This window comes from Coffea arabica, chromosome 4c (genome assembly GCF_036785885.1).
Source record: "Coffea arabica cultivar ET-39 chromosome 4c, Coffea Arabica ET-39 HiFi, whole genome shotgun sequence".
NCBI classification, from domain to species: Eukaryota; Viridiplantae; Streptophyta; class Magnoliopsida; order Gentianales; family Rubiaceae; genus Coffea; species Coffea arabica.
This window is the reverse complement of record NC_092316.1, coordinates 28322222-28339546: the sequence shown is the minus strand read 5'-3', so window position 1 is coordinate 28339546 and position 17325 is coordinate 28322222.

Below are 17325 nucleotides of genomic sequence, written 5' to 3'. Positions count from 1 at the left end.
CAAAAGAGAACTGTTTATAATATATACAACCACCAAAAGTTCTATTTACATCTTCAAAAGTATCGAGTCAAACCACTCTAATATACTATAACCACAACCAACAGAAGATAGACCCTAAGGAGGATCCTTATACAAACCACCAAAACAAAAACAAACATACTATATGTCCAACTATTACAATCAAACCTAACTAGACTAGTGTACGTGCCAAAAGTCCCCGCGTCGGCCCCTGCTAAGGAAAACAAAAGGAAAGGGGTAAGCTATGTGCTTAGTAAGTAAACAGGGGCGAAAACGTCAATTTCACGTAACAACAGTTACACAATAAGAGTAAAGCAAAAGCAGAAAAGTAACATCACATAATAAGGATACAGGTGGCTCCAAAGCCAATTCATGTGCCATGTATGATCTCCTGCCGACCACAATTAATGGTCCGTAGAACTTCACTTGTACTCCCACCGTACACCTTATCACCCTCTCTGGCTAGACACCTCACAAACTTGCTCGAGCGAACGAAATTGAGCTTGGTTCACAAGCTCGGATCACAAACTTGGTCCACATAATCGGTGAACCGGATTCACAAATTTGGTGACCTCAAACCAGGTTGGACTGACTTCGACCAAACTCTAACCGGCTCGAATAGTCCATCTAGGTCATGAGATCGGGCCCCAAACTCACAAACTTCACAAAATTTATTCAAAAGTCACCCCGAGTCACAAGCTCAAGGGGTTTAGTTCCAAAATGATTCATATACATATGTCATGTACAAATATGTGCGCAAACTAGGGTTTAGGTCGAGTGCGATAAAGTACACCCTCGCCTAGGTACCCTTTTCATACATATCAAAACACATAAGCAACTAACACGTAAGAGCGGTCTGAATACTTACACAACGAACAAAAGAGCAAAAATTCGAAATTTGTGCCGCGAAGAGTAGCTAGTAGGCCCCACCGGCTACACCTATCTCACCACCGTCTGAAATAGAAGATTGCGTCACATAATATCATAAACGGCTACTAACATACTTAAAACAAGCAAAACGGCAAAATCGGCACATACGAGTGCGGAAACGGCATACGGAAATCGGAAATGACGGCCTAGCCGTTTTGCCGTAAAAACTGTTTTGAACACAATTGAGGCTACGAGTGTCGGATCATGGTACATTAGGTACCATTCCGAAACTAAGAGAAAGGGTTACAATTTTCATGAAAACACCTCAATCCGGATCTAAACGGAAATAGGTCGAAAGTACAGAAAACCGTTCCAGGAATTCGCACTCTAGAGTAACGGACAGGGTATGTTTGCTGGACCGTAACTCCCATCTCACAAATCCAAATCAGGAAATTCCAAAGGAATTAGAAAGCTGAGACATAAGGCTAAAACTTTGATGTTTTGGCCAAGACCTGAATCCACTCAGAACAGAACGAAATTTGAGTGTCAAAATACCCGTCAGAACTGTCCAGATACAAGGCAGTTCTGACGATCGATTTTGTGTTGGTCATAACAGGAGCTACGGAACTCGGATTTTGACGCACTTTATACCGTTTCGAAACTAAAACCAAGATCTACATTTCTTATGAAGGAGTCAACATCCAGATCGTACGGTATCAAAACCGAAAAAGTCACGGGCAGAAGCTAAACTAAAAACGCACAGAATCTGATGTTCAAAACAGGCTTGAGTATTTCATCTATAACTCAGGATAAGCTAATCCGATTGACCTAAACTTTTACAGGCATATTCAGGACTTAAGGGGTTACAATTTTGAAGAAGGTAACTTTGTCTAGTTTTGAGTGTAACAAGGTCAAAAATGCAAGATACTATACCAAAACCGGAGAAACAGATTCACAAAACGTATTCTTCTGCAAACAGCATAACTCAGCCTACTTAAGTTCAAATCCAGAAATTCCAAATCCATCCGAAAGCTTAGAAACAGGGCTACAAATCATTAGAAGACCTTAACAACCAATTCGGAAGCAATACCAGCCAAAACAACCAATTACAGGAGAAATTCTTACATTCGGGTAAAACCAGGACAGCAAGGGTAATTTTGACTTTTCTCATTCTACGCTATTCCGATTGACCTGAAATTTTGTAGGCACCTCTAAAATATCATTCCCAAAAACTTTCATGTTTTAAGCCTTGGCCAATTTGGCCTCTAACTAGGAGCTATAAAACCAGGCAGAATGTTCTTCACAAAAACCCTAACTTGTGTACTTTTCTTCCAAACAGAAATTGGTTGTAATTAATCACTTTTTCCACCTCCTAGAGTCATTACATACCATTTTCAATCATCATAGATAGCCACACAATCATGTTCATATTAAAACAGAAAAATCACCAATAAATAGAAAACTTCACTACATCAACCACAAATCAAGATGTAATCCATAATATTGCACCTTATACTACCACTAATCACTGTGACGACCCCACTTCCCCCTAAGGCGTATCAAAGGGTTCGGCGGGTCGCCTGCCCCGCTCTCGCCAGGACTCACTCGTTCACTTCAATCCTCAATTAAGATCAAAATAAATCACGGGAATAAATATAACGACGATCCAAAACTTAACGTAAAACTTATGTACACTACTATCTCAAAAGGGAGTACAAACATCGAATATACAAAGGTTCTCAGTTCACCACACATCCAGCCCGTGTCAAGCACTAGGGCGAGAACCATTACAAAACCAAAAACTAGTCTAGGCTAGTCTAAACTGAACTCTCGTCCTTGCTCGCCTTCCCCTGTTAAGGAAAACAAACTAAAGGGGTGAGCTAAAAGCTCAGTGAGATTCTATATACAAAAACAAGTAATTGAACAAGGACATTAATCATGTAATAACAAATAATCCAGAAAACATGTCCAATATAAAGCAATGATAATGCATTCATTAAAAGGATACGTGCTCACAAGGAGCTATTTGTTCGTTCGCTCGTTCCCTTGACATTTCTCCTTATTACTCCAATTATTTGAAAATTTCCTTTTTTGAGAAGTAAAACCCTCGTGCCTGCGTTCGTTCATTCATCCCTTTCCGGACGTTGGCCGGACTCCACCCATCCGGACGTGGCCGGACTACAAGGTGATACTCGAGTATACCAAATGTTCACCCAGGTCACCATATCGCCCGACCGAGTCCGCTTCTGGCTCGAGTCGATCGGTAACAAGAGCAAGGCCCAGTTCAGCCAAAAGGCTTACATTCATGCGCAACTAGTATTTCAACATTTAATCACCGAAAATTTCATATTTATTTAGGTCGAGTGCGATAAAGTACACACTCACCTAGCAAAAGTTCATTTTAGAAATCATAGAAAACAAGTAACATTTAATCAAATAGTCACAAATAATCACATAGACCCAACAATCCACATAGTCATAGAAACAAAACGTATATAGAACACTCACATATTTAAGCAAAATAATGTGCAAAGTATCCTCCCGGATAACACTCTCAATCGCCAAGAAACCCTAATAATAGCCAAGAGAAAATATGACAGTTAAACCCCTCCAAAGGTTAAGTGGACCAAAGAAAATTCAAATAACTACTAATACAAAGTGTAAGTATAGCTTTCTAGTCCTCGAGCGTAAATTTGGGCAGCATACCCTTTGTGTTTACCAAATTTCCAGCCATTTAGGCTTAAATTCTTTCACTCAATCCAACCCAAAGTTATCCATAACACAATTTCAGTTCAATAGCCATTCCATAGGCTCAATACAATACAAGAACAAAAATTAAGTGATAACAAGTGCGGAAATGTAACCTAGCGAAAGACAGATTCGACGTGTGGTGGCGGAAATAACACATCTGAGGCTACGCTTATCGGATTGAGGCGCAACTTATGCCGTTTCGAAGCTAAGACATAGGGATACAATGTTCATGAAGATCACTTAGTTCAGTTTCCAATGCAACCTAGTCAAATCCTCAATTTACAGAACCAAAATCTAACTCGTCGGCTATTAAACCACACTTCACTCGAATGGTCATATCTCAGGTTACAAAGGTCCGATTAAGGTGTTCTTGAAGGCATTTGAAAGCTAAGTCAGAATAATACAACTTTCATGTTTTGGCAAAAAGCTAACTCAGTACGGATTCTAGTGAATGAACATGATAAACTGGGTAAACTGACCAAACGGACTACTGGAAAAAAACCTTAAAATAGTGAGGGTATTTTGGTCTTTTCACAGGTTACGTTGCTCCGATTGAGCTGAAATTTTGTGGGAAACTATAAAATACCATTCTATACAACTTTCATGTTTTATGCCAAGCACAATTCGGCCTCTAGTATGGTGCAACAAAAACGGGCAGAATAGGATGAAAATTTCCAGAAATCTGAAATCTTTTGGTTTCAATGATAGTTTTCAAAATTTCTTGCTACACTTGCTACCAAAACCCCCTATATAACCTTATATACAACATATACTAACTATACAACAAGTTCAGGCAGAAATTAATCAAACTCTAACTTACATATTTCGTCCAAAAATCACCACAACAACTTGCATCACTTGTAATCAAACCCAAAACATGGACTATTTATCATCTTAAACAAGAATAAAAGGATCAAAGCCATAGATCAGATTTTATACCTCAAAAAGAAGGCTTGCAAGAGTGATCCTCCACTATTTCTTGAAGTTTTTGGTTCCCTTGGCTTCCCAAGCTTCCAAACTTACAATCAATCGGTGTAGAATTTGATTTTAGCACTTGGTTGGTGTAAATCAAGAAGGAATTTGTTTTCTCTTGCTCTCCCTTTCTCTCTCTCTTGCTTGGCCAAGACCAGAAAAAATTAAGAAGAAAGATGGCTGAAGTGAAGGATAAAAAGGCAAGAAAAAAAAATTAATTAAGGAGCCATGAGGTGGTGACACTTGGCGCCACCAAAGCCATGCAAATTTTTCTCTCTCTCCCTTACATTTTTGGCCACAAATTTCGGTCAAAGGCAGTTGGAAATGAAGGGATATTTTGCTCAAATATCAATGAGTTCATGTGGTAAGAAAGTGGTGGTCCAGTGGTGTGTTCAATCGGTAGTGTGCGGTACACGTCGGTTCACACCGTTTTTCTTTAAAACACCCGTACTAGGGTTTTTACTTCCTATTCACTAACCTTATATCATTGCTCCTAATCACATATTATTTCTCACTTAAAAGTCACTTTTAATCACCAAATTTGATCCTTGCTCCGTACCGAAAAATCATCCGGTAAAAATCGCGAAAACCCTAATTTGCTCCAATTTTGAAAACAAAGAGTGAAACCCTACTTTCTAGGTTCATTTACACTTAGTGTGGAATAATTGGGTAGTAGGGCTTTAATAAATAATAATTTTCAAATAAAAGGTATTTTTGAGGAAAAATATAAGAAATTTGCGGGTCCTTACACTCTCTCCTCCTTAAAAGAATTTCGACCTCGAAATTCATACCTTCCGTTGCCTCGGAGGACCCCAGAACTTGTTGCTGATCTACGGCATAAACTTGTGTTGATACTTTTGTTCGGTTTCCTCTTTCATGAGTTTGTTTCGGTTTGGTTCCTTCCACTTGTTGAGTACTACCCTCTCATGGCTGTTTCTTCGGGCAATTGTTAAGTTGATGATTGCTACTCCCACAAATCAAACATTTTCCCCTTTTCCGCCAGCAATCATTCTCAGTGTGATTTACCTTTCCACAGTATCCACAGGCCAATTGAGGAGCTACTGTTGGATCTTCTCGAGAAATGTCCTTTGATCCAATCTGACTTCCTTTCATGGAACTTTCACCTAATGCTCTTAATGTCCAAGGTGGGCGAGGTGAATGGTTCACTTTTTGCACTTTGGAGAGCATTGTCTTTTCTCCGAATTCCTCAGGTGTGCTGCTGAATGTATCTCTTTTCCGCGTTTGAAAGGATTTTACTTGGGCTTCCACATCCTCAATTCTTTGGGCCTTCTCAAGAGCCTCAGTAAACGTATTAACTTGAACTGCTGCTAATGCCTCCTGGATTTCCAAATTTAGTCCTTGTACAAATCGTCTTATTCTCCGTCGCTCCGTAACCACCAATTCGGAAGCGAATTTAGATAGTGTAGTAAATTTGGTCTCATATTCGGCCACACTTAGGGTTCCCTGACGCAACCCAATAAATTCGTCCTCTCTCCTTTCTTGGACTAAAGGTGGGAGATACTTTTCGTTAAATTCCCTTACAAAGTTCGCCCATGTCCATACCGTCTGTTCTCTTTCCCACTTGGCTTTAATTACATTCCACCACGCGCGGGCTGGTCCTTCGAATTGAAATACAGCAAAATTTACTTGTCTTTGCTCCGTGTAATTCAAAGCCGCGAAGATATTAATCATTGCCTCCAACCACTGCTCAGCTATATCCGGATCAGGCTCTCCTTAAAATTCCGGAGGTAGAAACTTTTGGAACCTCTCAAGAGCCTTATCCTCTCCGATCTCAAGATTCCGGGGTTGATTCACTGGCATTTGGCCTTGTTGATCTACCAGCCGTGCCAGGATATTTGTCATTTGTTGCATCGCCGTCGCCATTTGATCTCCAGCCTCAACCCTCGGTCCTTGTTCTTGCTCGGCCACTGTTTCTCTTTCTTCCCTCGGTTCTTGAGCTTGCCTAACTCCACGGCCTCGACTAGCTTCACGTCCACGACTACGTCTCCCGTCCATATATATGTTTTCCCCCTCTCTTTTTCTTTTCTTTTCCCCAAAAAGATAATTTAGTAAATAAACACAGTAAGTTGACTACAGTAACAAATTCTAGCATTCCAAATACACCAATAAACATATACGCACATAACATGCCATATCAAGAAGACGGATAAGCAAATACACAAATACATATCAAGTTGGACAGATAACCATGTACACACATGTATACTAACGTCATGTAGTAACAATATACAGGTAAATCAAAAGGAAAAGGTGAAGTCGTCCCAGTATCAGCCCGTCCAGTCCCTCACATCACTTACTATCCAAACTAGATTCCCTGTCCTCTTGTGCTCATTCTAGTCAGACAAAGCCTGTTCATGTTCCCAAAATGAAAGTCTCAAGTACTTAGCAGCGCCTAAACTCTGGAGTACTCAGGCACAAGAATCCGAAAGAAGATAATTCACATCTCGAGCTGCAGTCCCAAGAGTAAACTATCTACAATCGGAATTCCTACCTGACATACCTATCTATGATCTCAGATACCATGAGAAAGATTTAAGGCCTATAACATTCGCAATTCATAGCTTCACTTAGTCCCTCATACTTATTCACCACTTAGTCCAAGGTCACTCCGCGCCGAGACCACGCGAAGCAGCTATAGGCTTTATCCCTCAATCGTTTAACTTTCAAGTCAAATCGAATCAAATCAAATCCCACAGTCCGGCATCCTAAACTTCAAGCCTAGCATACACTACAGGAATCTGAAGCCTAAGCTCTGATACCACTTGTGACGACCCCACTTCAGCCTAAGCTCTCGCCAGGACTCACTCGTTCACTTCAATCCTCAATTAAAATCAAAATAAATCACAGGAATAAATATAACGACGATCCAAAACTTAACGTAAAACTTATGTACATTACTATCTCAAAAGGGAGTACAAACATCGAATATACAAAGGTTCTCAGTTCACCACACATCTAGCCCGTGTCAAGCACTAGGGCGAGAACCATTACAAAACCAAAAACTAGTCTAGGCTAGTCTAAACTGAACTCTCGTCCTTGCTCGCCTTCCCCTGTTAAGGAAAACAAACTAAAGGGGTGAGCTAAAAGCTCAGTGAGATTCTATATACAAAAACAAGTAATTGAACAAGGACATTAATCATGTAATAACAAATAATCCAGAAAACATGTCCAATATAAAGCAATGATAATGCATTCATTAAAAGGATACGTGCTCACAAGGAGCTATTTGTTCGTTCGCTCGTTCCCTTGACATTTCTCCTTATTACTCCAATTATTTGAAAATTTCCTTTTTTGAGAAGTAAAACTCTCGTGCCTGCGTTCGTTCATTCATCCCTTTCCGGACGTTGGCCGGACTCCACCCATCCGGACGTGGCCGGACTACAAGGTGATACTCGAGTATACCAAATGTTCACCCAGGTCACCATATCGCCCGACCGAGTCCGCTTCTGGCTCGAGTCGATCGGTAACAAGAGCAAGGCCCAGTTCAGCCAAAAGGCTTACATTCATGCGTAACTAGTATTTCAACATTTAATCACCGAAAATTTCATATTTATTTAGGTCGAGTGCGATAAAGTACACACTCACCTAGCAAAAGTTCATTTTAGAAATCAAAGAAAACAAGTAACATTTAATCAAATAGTCACAAATAATCACATAGACCCAACAATCCACATAGTCATAGAAACAAAACGTATATAGAACACTCACCTATTTAAGCAAAATAATGTGCAAAGTATCCTCCCGGATAACACTCTCAATCGCCAAGAAACCCTAATAATAGCCAAGAGAAAATATGACAGTTAAACCCCTCCAAAGGTTAAGTGGACCAAAGAAAATTCAAATAACTACTAATACAAAGTGTAAGTATAGCTTTCTAGTCCTCGAGCGTAAATTTGGGCAGCATACCCTTTGTGTTTACCAAATTTCCAGCCATTTAGGCTTAAATTCTTTCACTCAATCCAACCCAAAGTTATCCATAACACAATTTCAGTTCAATAGCCATTCCATAGGCTCAATACAATACAAGAACAAAAATTAAGTGATAACAAGTGCGGAAATGTAACCTAGCGAAAGACAGATTCGACGTGTGGTTGCGGAAATAACACATCTGAGGCTACGCTTGGCGCCACCAAAGCCATGCAAAATTTTCTCTCTCTCCCTTACATTTTTGGCCACAAATTTCGGTCAAAGGCAGCTGGAAATGAAGGGATATTTTGCTCAAATATCAATGAGTTCATGTGGTAAGAAAGTGGTGGTCCAGTGGTGTGTTCAATCGGTAGTGTGCGGTACACGTCGGTTCACACCGTTTTTCTTTAAAACACCCGTACTAGGGTTTTTACTTCCTATTCACTAACCTTATATCATTGCTCCTAATCACATATTATTTCTCACTTAAAAGTCACTTTTAATCACCAAATTTGATCCTTGCTCCGTACCGAAAAATCATCCGGCGAAAATCGCGAAAACCCTAATTTGCTCCAATTTTGAAAACGAAGAGTGAAACCCTACTTTCTTGGTTCATTTACACTTAGTGTGGAATAATTGGGTAGTAGGGCTTTAATAAATAATAATTTTCAAATAAAAGGTATTTTTGAGGAAAAATATAAGAAATTTACGGGTCCTCACAATCACAAATTAAGTATCATTAGAGGAAGGGAAGTGGTTCTTCACAACTCACCTTAGAAACAAGAGAGAGGGAGCAATAGGTCCTCTTAGCTTTCCAAATAAATCCACACAACACTTCACTATCACTCCCTTAAGTGGTTTTATGGAGCACAAACAAGATTGGAAGGTTGAGTGAGTTGATTGAAGCAAGATTGAAGCAAACTTGGAGAGTTTTCTTTCTTCCTTTCTTGAGAGAGAGGGCCGGCCAAGTCTTAGAGAAAAATGGGGAATTTTTGGTGATTTTTATGATTTATTTGGTCAATGGTAAGACAATGAATAGTGGTCTTAAAGTTCCTCCAACCATTTGGTGACACTTGTCATCATATTTAATGCTTGCCTTACTTTTTTTTTTTGTCTCTCTTACACCTATCCACTTGGTACCTTTAAATATCTCATAACACCCGGTAAATTAAATCCAGTATCCAAAACTTAACCTGACTGGCCGAATTTTTTCGAACTTACCGCACTAGTGGGTCCCACGTCCGATATACGTTCTTAATTTCTCAAAAACTAACCGATACTAGAAAAATCATCTAAAACCTATATTTACTCATAAAAATTATCCGAACTTACCGCACTAGTGGGTCCCACGTCCGATATACGTTCTTAATTTCTCAAAAACTAACCGATACTAGAAAAATCATCTAAAACCTATATTTACTCATAAAAATTATCTGGGGAATTTTTCTAATAAAGAAAATGTGGAAAAAGACGGGCGATAAATAAAACTCCACTTAAGCTTTCTAATATTGTAACACTAGAGGTTTGCTAATCCAGAGTTTACTAACCATTTTCAAACTTGTTAAACCTCTGTAAACTATAACGAATCCTATTTTTTTCTTGTGCTAAAACACACACTAGAATACTGCATAAACTAGGGTTTTATCATAAGCAAAGTTAGGGTTTTCAATCTTAGCCGAGTTTAGGGTTTCTCCTTAGCCCTAAAACCTTAATTTCACCACACCGAATAATAAATGACCCTAATATCAACTTACGAACTGACTGGGGCCTCACACCATGGCCCTGCTCAATGTGGGGGTATGGACGTGATCGGCACAATTGACCCTCCTGCTTCAAATGGACATCGATTTATATTGGTGGCAAATTTCTTAAGAGATCACATCATATGCCGATTTGGGGTGCCAGAAACATTGATTACAGACAATGCCAAGAATCTCAACAATGACATGGTGGACGGGCTATGAGAACAGTTCAAAATCAGACATCGCAACTCTGCCATCTATAGACCGCAGATGAACGGAGCCGTGGAGGCCCCAAACAAGAATTTGAAGAAGATCATTCGTAAGATGACTGAAAAGCATCATGACTGGCATGAAAAGCTCCCTTATGCACTAATGGCATATCGGACTTCTATCTGAACATCAATTGGGGCAACCCCCTACTCGCTCATGTATGGAATGGAAGCTGTGCTACCTGCCGAGGTCGAAATCCCTTCATTGCGTATTCTAATGGAGACCAAGTTGGAAGAGGATGATTGGGTAAAGCAGCGTTATGAACAACTGTCCTTGATTGATGAAAAACGGCTTAATGCTATTTGTCATGGCCAATGTTACCAAAAACGCATGGCCCGGGCCTACAACAAGAAAGTCCATTTGCGTACATTTGAGAAAGGCGACAAAGTGCTAAAACGAATTTTGCCAGTACAGGACGAGGCCAAAGGCAAATTTGCTCCAAATTGGCAAGGGCCATTCATTGTTCAAAAGGTGCTACCTGGCGGAGCACTCATTTTGGCAGAGATAGATGGACAGACATTCCCTCAACCTATCAACTCAGACATGTGTAAGAAGTTCTTTATTTGATTATGCAAATTTCGTTTAGAAGTCACGCATGTGACGAGATAAAAGTCAGGCTAACTTCCTTTCCAATCAAAACATTTCATCCCTAGTCATCCCTTTTGAGCTATTAAAACAATAATTTTCGTTTGATAGCCCCTGAGAATTGCAAACCCCACACTGGGGCAAATTTATTTTGAAAGAGAGATGGAAAAGAAAAAAAGAAGAAAGAACCCCACACTGGAGCAAATTTAGTTTTAAAAGTAAAATGCAAAAGTAAGGAAAATGCAATGAAAAATGCAAAGAGAGAAAAATCCCAATCAAACTGGGGCAAATTTTCCTCAGTGTCGTTCAAAATTGGAGATGATTTCAAAATGATGCAATCTCAGGTTATTTCACACTTTTCATTAAAAAAATAAAAAAAATTTTGCTTTCAAGCCTCAACTTTCTTGAAAACACCCCACCTGACCTCATTACAAAAGCCCAAAAGTCCTGGCTTTCGTCACTTGCTGTATTTCTATTAGGGATTTCGCTAATCAACTGGCAAGTGATGTCCGTAATGCCTTCACTTAAACTTATAAGGGAAGCGCGTTTTACTGATGCCAGAAATCTTCAACTCACATTCCTGAGTCGATCATGGTCGAGCTTTTCCATTGTTCCTTAGGTGAAAACCCGAAAGGGCACTTTAAAAAAAATACAAAAAAAGAAAAAAAGAGAAAAGAAGAAAGGAAAAACAAAACAAAACAAAAAAAAACAAAACAAAAAAAAAGAAAAAAAAGAAAAGGGGTGGGGTCAACTTTGGTGAAAACCCGAAAGGGCGCCAAGGTAGGGTTCTGCAATGAGCGAGCACGAGGAGGAACAGCTGGTGACTTGGTTTATTTGGATTTCTCCTCATTTTTGTAATACTTCTGCCAATGTTGAATTCCAGAACAAAGATATCCAGAGTTTCAAATATGACATCTATTGGCCGAAAGCTGTGTCACCTTGTAAAAAATACTTTTTTGCAAATACATTCTTAGGAAGCTCATTTTTTCCAAATTGCTTGCATTCATGGCATTTTATAGGCTTTAAGCACAGATGGTTATGTTTGCATTCTTGTGCATATTCATTCCTGCATGACATGTGAATTTTCTTGCATACCTCATTTTTTTTATCATTGAATTTTGGTGAATAACAATCCCCGTGATTTATTTCAAAAGCATGCTTGGATTCAATCATCTTTTTGGGAACAGTTGAAATTCAGCAAAGCAGCTACACAGACTTCACAATATGACAAAACACATACCTGGTCAGTTTGAAAATCGGAAAAGCTTTGGGGTGAGAAATCCAACTCAATCGGCTACCGCAGCGAAAGTTAGCGAAGAAGGAAGAAAAAGGAGAAAAAACTCATGTTTACATGATTCTCAAAGGAAAACGGATCAAATGATGGCAGCAATTTCTTTGTTTTCTCTTTTCCAGGAAAATTACATGCACAGATGAAAGCAGTCACGCCTCACACTAGAATCAGTGTCGAAAGAGTTTTCCTGTAAACAAAGGCGGATCGAAAATGCTGCAAGCAAATTTGGTCAAAAGATACAACAACATGGCAATGCAAAATCAACCATCGGCTCAGAGGCAAGAACTTAACCTCCACTAAAAAATTTTGGGCTATTTTCAGGTAAGTATATTGGAATGTCCTGATTTTATTTCCTGTTTCGGGTTAGTCTCGATTTTAAATTTCCTGTCTCGGGTTAGTCTCGATTTTAAATTTCATGTCTCGAGTCAGTCCCGATTTTATTTCCTACTTCGAGTCAGTCCCGATTTTATTTCCTGTTTCGGGTCAGTCCCGATTTTAAATTTCCTGTTCGGGTCAGTCCTGATTTTAAATTTCCTTGTTCGGATCAGTCCCAGTTTTAAATTTCCTGTTTTGGGTCAGTCCCGATTTTAAATTTCTCGTTTGGGTTAGTCCCAATTTTAAATTTACTTGTTCGGGTCAGTCCCGATTTTAAATTTCTCGTTTGGGTCAGTCCCATATTAAATTTCTGGTTCGAGTCAGTTCCGTTTTAAATTTTATGTTTGGGTCAATCCCATTTTAAAATTTTGTCAAAGGAGTCAATCCCCATTTCTAAAGCGTCCATCGTTCAAGACGTTCGCAGCCGAATAACACAGGTGAGTATTTGGTGACTACTTTTTTGTCTTAAGTTTTTCCAAAACATAGACAAAGAGGGGCAAACTATAGACACCAAATTTTTAGGGTATTTTTGTTTACTATTATTTTTATTTTTATTTTTTATTAATTTTATTTTCAGTCTTTTATTTTTATTTTTAAGTCATTTTATCATATAATTTATCGAAAAAAGAAAATCATTCACAAAAATATGTTTTATTCCCTTTAGATTCAAGTTTACGGTTATTTAATTAAAAAAAAAGAGAAGAGGAAAAAAAGGAAAATCATCACAAAAAAAAAATTTTAGCTTTTTTATCTTTTATTCATTGTTTTGTTCATTTCATTCGCTTTTTACTTAAAATTGTTATTTCTTGGTTATTTTGTTTATTATTAATTAAATAATTCTTTGGAGGAAAAAGTTAAAAAAAAGAGCTCATGCACCCGAGAAACATACAATCAAAACCCCTCTACGTTTTCATCTTGCAAAAACGCAGATGCAAAAAGGAAAAATTTTTAGCTCCATTGTTTACTCATTTTTTCTCATCCGTCTGATGATCCCAACAGAAAACACTTGGCTTGATCCAAGGTTCATCAAAAACCATGAAGATCTAAGGTTGTAAAAATACAAAAAAAATGAAGTTTATTTCTGGAGCCTTAGATGCAAGGTTTCGTTGATAAGCTACCCCATATAAAAAGTTGAGAAAGGCTAGAAGGAAAAGGGGATTTTTTTTGGACGGCGGCTGAGAAGAGAGAATCAGGATGACGGCTAGGGTTTGAAGGAGAACAGGTAGCTGCGGGAAAAGGGTAAAAAGAGAGCTTGGGCTGGGATAGAAAAAAAGAAAAGCTGGAAAAGAAGCAAGAACAGGAGTTGATAAAGAGGGAGAGTCGGAGAGCTGGGCAAGAGAGAAAGCAGAGAGAGAAGGTGTGACGCCCCGGCCAAAGGAGGGTTTCCTTTTATACAAGTTTTTGTTGAACGAGCGGAATAGTACCATTTTTGAACTTGGAAAAGAAGAAAAATTTTTGGAAATGTGAAGGGGGCCGAATCCGGCCGGAAATCCGGCCAGTTTCTGGCCGGATAGCTGGCCGGATTGCCCAGCCGTTTTGAAAAAAAATTGAGGAGCTCTCTGCCTTGAATCCGGCCAAGAATCCGGCCGGAAATCCGGCCAGATTTCGGCCGGATTCTGACGTGGCACAGCCGGTCAGCAGCTTTGACCGGCTGTTTCCTTCATTAAATATCATGTTTTGCTGTCTTTTGTCTTCATTTTCTGCTGTTGCTCAACCGAGGCCTTGAGAAAGAGAAAAACTCTTCCATTTTCTAGTTTTGATTTCTTCTTAAATCTTGTGATTTCACCGGTGGTTTTGGACAATAATTCACACATGGGCTTGCTATGGTGGCTTAGAGCTTTTGATGGATTGTTTTTGGAGGGGAGGCTCTATGTTGATGGTTTTCTTGAATTTGAGGTAAGTGGCATAAACAAGTTTCCTTTTGGTCTAATATTGGTTAATTAATGATTTGTGGTGATTAAATGTGTTATATTGTGAAGTATTTCATGGGTTGAAGGAATTGATGGTGAATTGTTGATTTATTGGGTATTTTCCTGATTTTATATGAAAGTTATGATTAGGATTGGATTGATGGATTGAAATGGTGTTAATTGAAGCTTTTATGCGTTAATTGTGATCAATTGCGGAAAATTTACGCTTGTGGTGTGAATTCCGGTTTCTAGGGTTTCGATTTGGGGAAAATTCTAATAGTTGGCTTATAAGCATCTAGTTGGCTTGCTTGAGGGGCATTGTGGCCCTAATTGAGTATATTTACTAGACTATAAATTGTATGTACAATTGGAGTTGAATTGATATATATTTGGTATTGAATGGTAGGTTGGAAATGTGTTAAATTAAGGGGTAATGCTGTCCCATTTTTGGAGAGTATATGATTGATTTGAAGTTGTGTGATCTTGATTAAATTTATGGAAATTCCTGTAAATTGGATGTTGGGTTGTTAAGAGTCCATAATGGTGACATTTCTAAGCTTTGTTTAAGTTCATTCATCCTTGTTTTGGCATGTACATGACTAGTATAGGCTAGTCTCATGTTAAGTGAGGATTTCTAGCCCTTAATTGTGGTTAGTGATGGTTATTTGCAAAGATTGGCTTGGAAGTGTAATTTCAGCTTTTGTTGTATTATTTCTGCCCTGTTTTCTTACTGTACATTTGACCATGTTAAAGACTGATTCGGCTCTTGGTCAAAACATGAAACTTGTAGATATATGAGTTAGCTAGTTACCTGCAAAATTTCAGAGTGATTGGAGTACTGTAGCTTGTGAATTGACTGAAATACCCTTGACTATTCATAGACCCTATTTTGCGGACAGTTTTCTGCCCTCTCCGAGATTTCAATATTTGATCCTGAAAATGTGTGATTTGGCCTTGGAAATCTTCATAAGAAATGTTGACATATGTTTTAGCTTTGTAACGCCATAAGATTTGTTTCGATCGGATGGGTGTAGCTTTAAAATGCCAAAAGGCAATAGAAACTTGCTAATGTTAGAATTTTCCTTTGCTTGACTTGATATTTGGTTTTAGGATTCCAACTTGATCGAGATAATGAGGTTTGCCGAATAAGCTTCGTGAGCCGTGCTTGGTGAGTGTATCATTAAATGGTTCAATGTACTTGTTATATGACTTGAATAGGTCGAGAGTGTACTTTACCGCTCTTGACCACTTGCTTGCACTATTGTTACTGTTGGACTGTGAAATTTCATGAATATGTGATTTGATATCTGTTAGGGCAATGCCCTATTATTACTGTGAAAACTGAGCTCATTCCCTTGGACCGTTATTCGAGTCGAGCCGGCAAGGGCTTGGGCGATTCGTTAACGGGTCTTCGGGTCACTGATAGGCGAGTGGAGTGTTAACTCCTCGACCTTGCGGTATACTCGAGTATTACCCTTTGAAACTATGAGGTGTGCGGGCCCGATTAGGGGGTGAATGGTGGAAGGAAATGGTGAGAAGAGGTGTCTACGGTTCTTGGTTATCCTCGATGGTTGACGGAGTGTCAACGAGTACGATCAAGTATGGACATCGGAAACGGCCCTTGAGGGCCGAATGTATCCTTTTATAAATGGATGTTTGAACGAAGGCACTTATGCATATATGTTATTTGGCCGTATCATGTAATTGTGCATTTGGTACCTCACGAGCGCAAGCTCACCCCCGTTGTTTGTTTTCCTTACAGGGACACTGTTGGACTTAAGTTTTGAAATGAGTTGAGTTAGTTATGTAGCTAGTTTTGAGTTGCTCCTCGAAAATTTGGAATTTTGATGTAAATGAATTCAAGTACTTTTGAAGTGTACAATTGAACCTTTCTCATGTATATATATGACATATATATATATATGTCCTTATCAAGTCTTGGATAAACTGTGTGACGCCCCGAAAAAAAAACTGAGTTTGAGAACCCGGAAATTTTCTAATTTTCTAGGGTTTATTTTTTTAATTGCCCGCCTTTTCTACATTTTCTTGATTAGAAAAATTTTCCAGATAAAGTTTATGAGCAAAAATAGTTTTAAAATGATTTTTCTAGTATCGGTTAGTTTTTGAGAAATTAAAAGCGTATTTTGGACGTGGGACCCGCAAGTGCGGTAAATGCATTATATTTTTTTTACAACTTGTTGGAATTTTGTATTAAGTGATATTATTTTACAAGGTGTTAAGATATTTGTAATTGGAGAGACAAAAGATAAGTTTTAAACCTAAGGGTGACAAGTGTCACCATAAGATTAAGTCTTGGACTTTGACTTACTATTCAACCTTTTACCATTTACCATAATAACTTCAAAAATTGACCAAAATATCTTCATTGCTAAGCTTCATATGGCCGGCCACCTTCAAGCAATAAGGGAAGAGAAGCTCTCCAATTTCTTTGCTCCAAGCTTGCTTAATCTTCACTTTTAACCGTTTAATTTTAGTTTTACTCTATAAAAACTCTTCTCTTGGTTGGATTAAGGTTCTTGGTGAAGTGATTTGGAAGATTTAAGTGCAAGGTTGCTCCATCTCTTTGGTTACTAAGGTGAGTTGAGAAGGACCC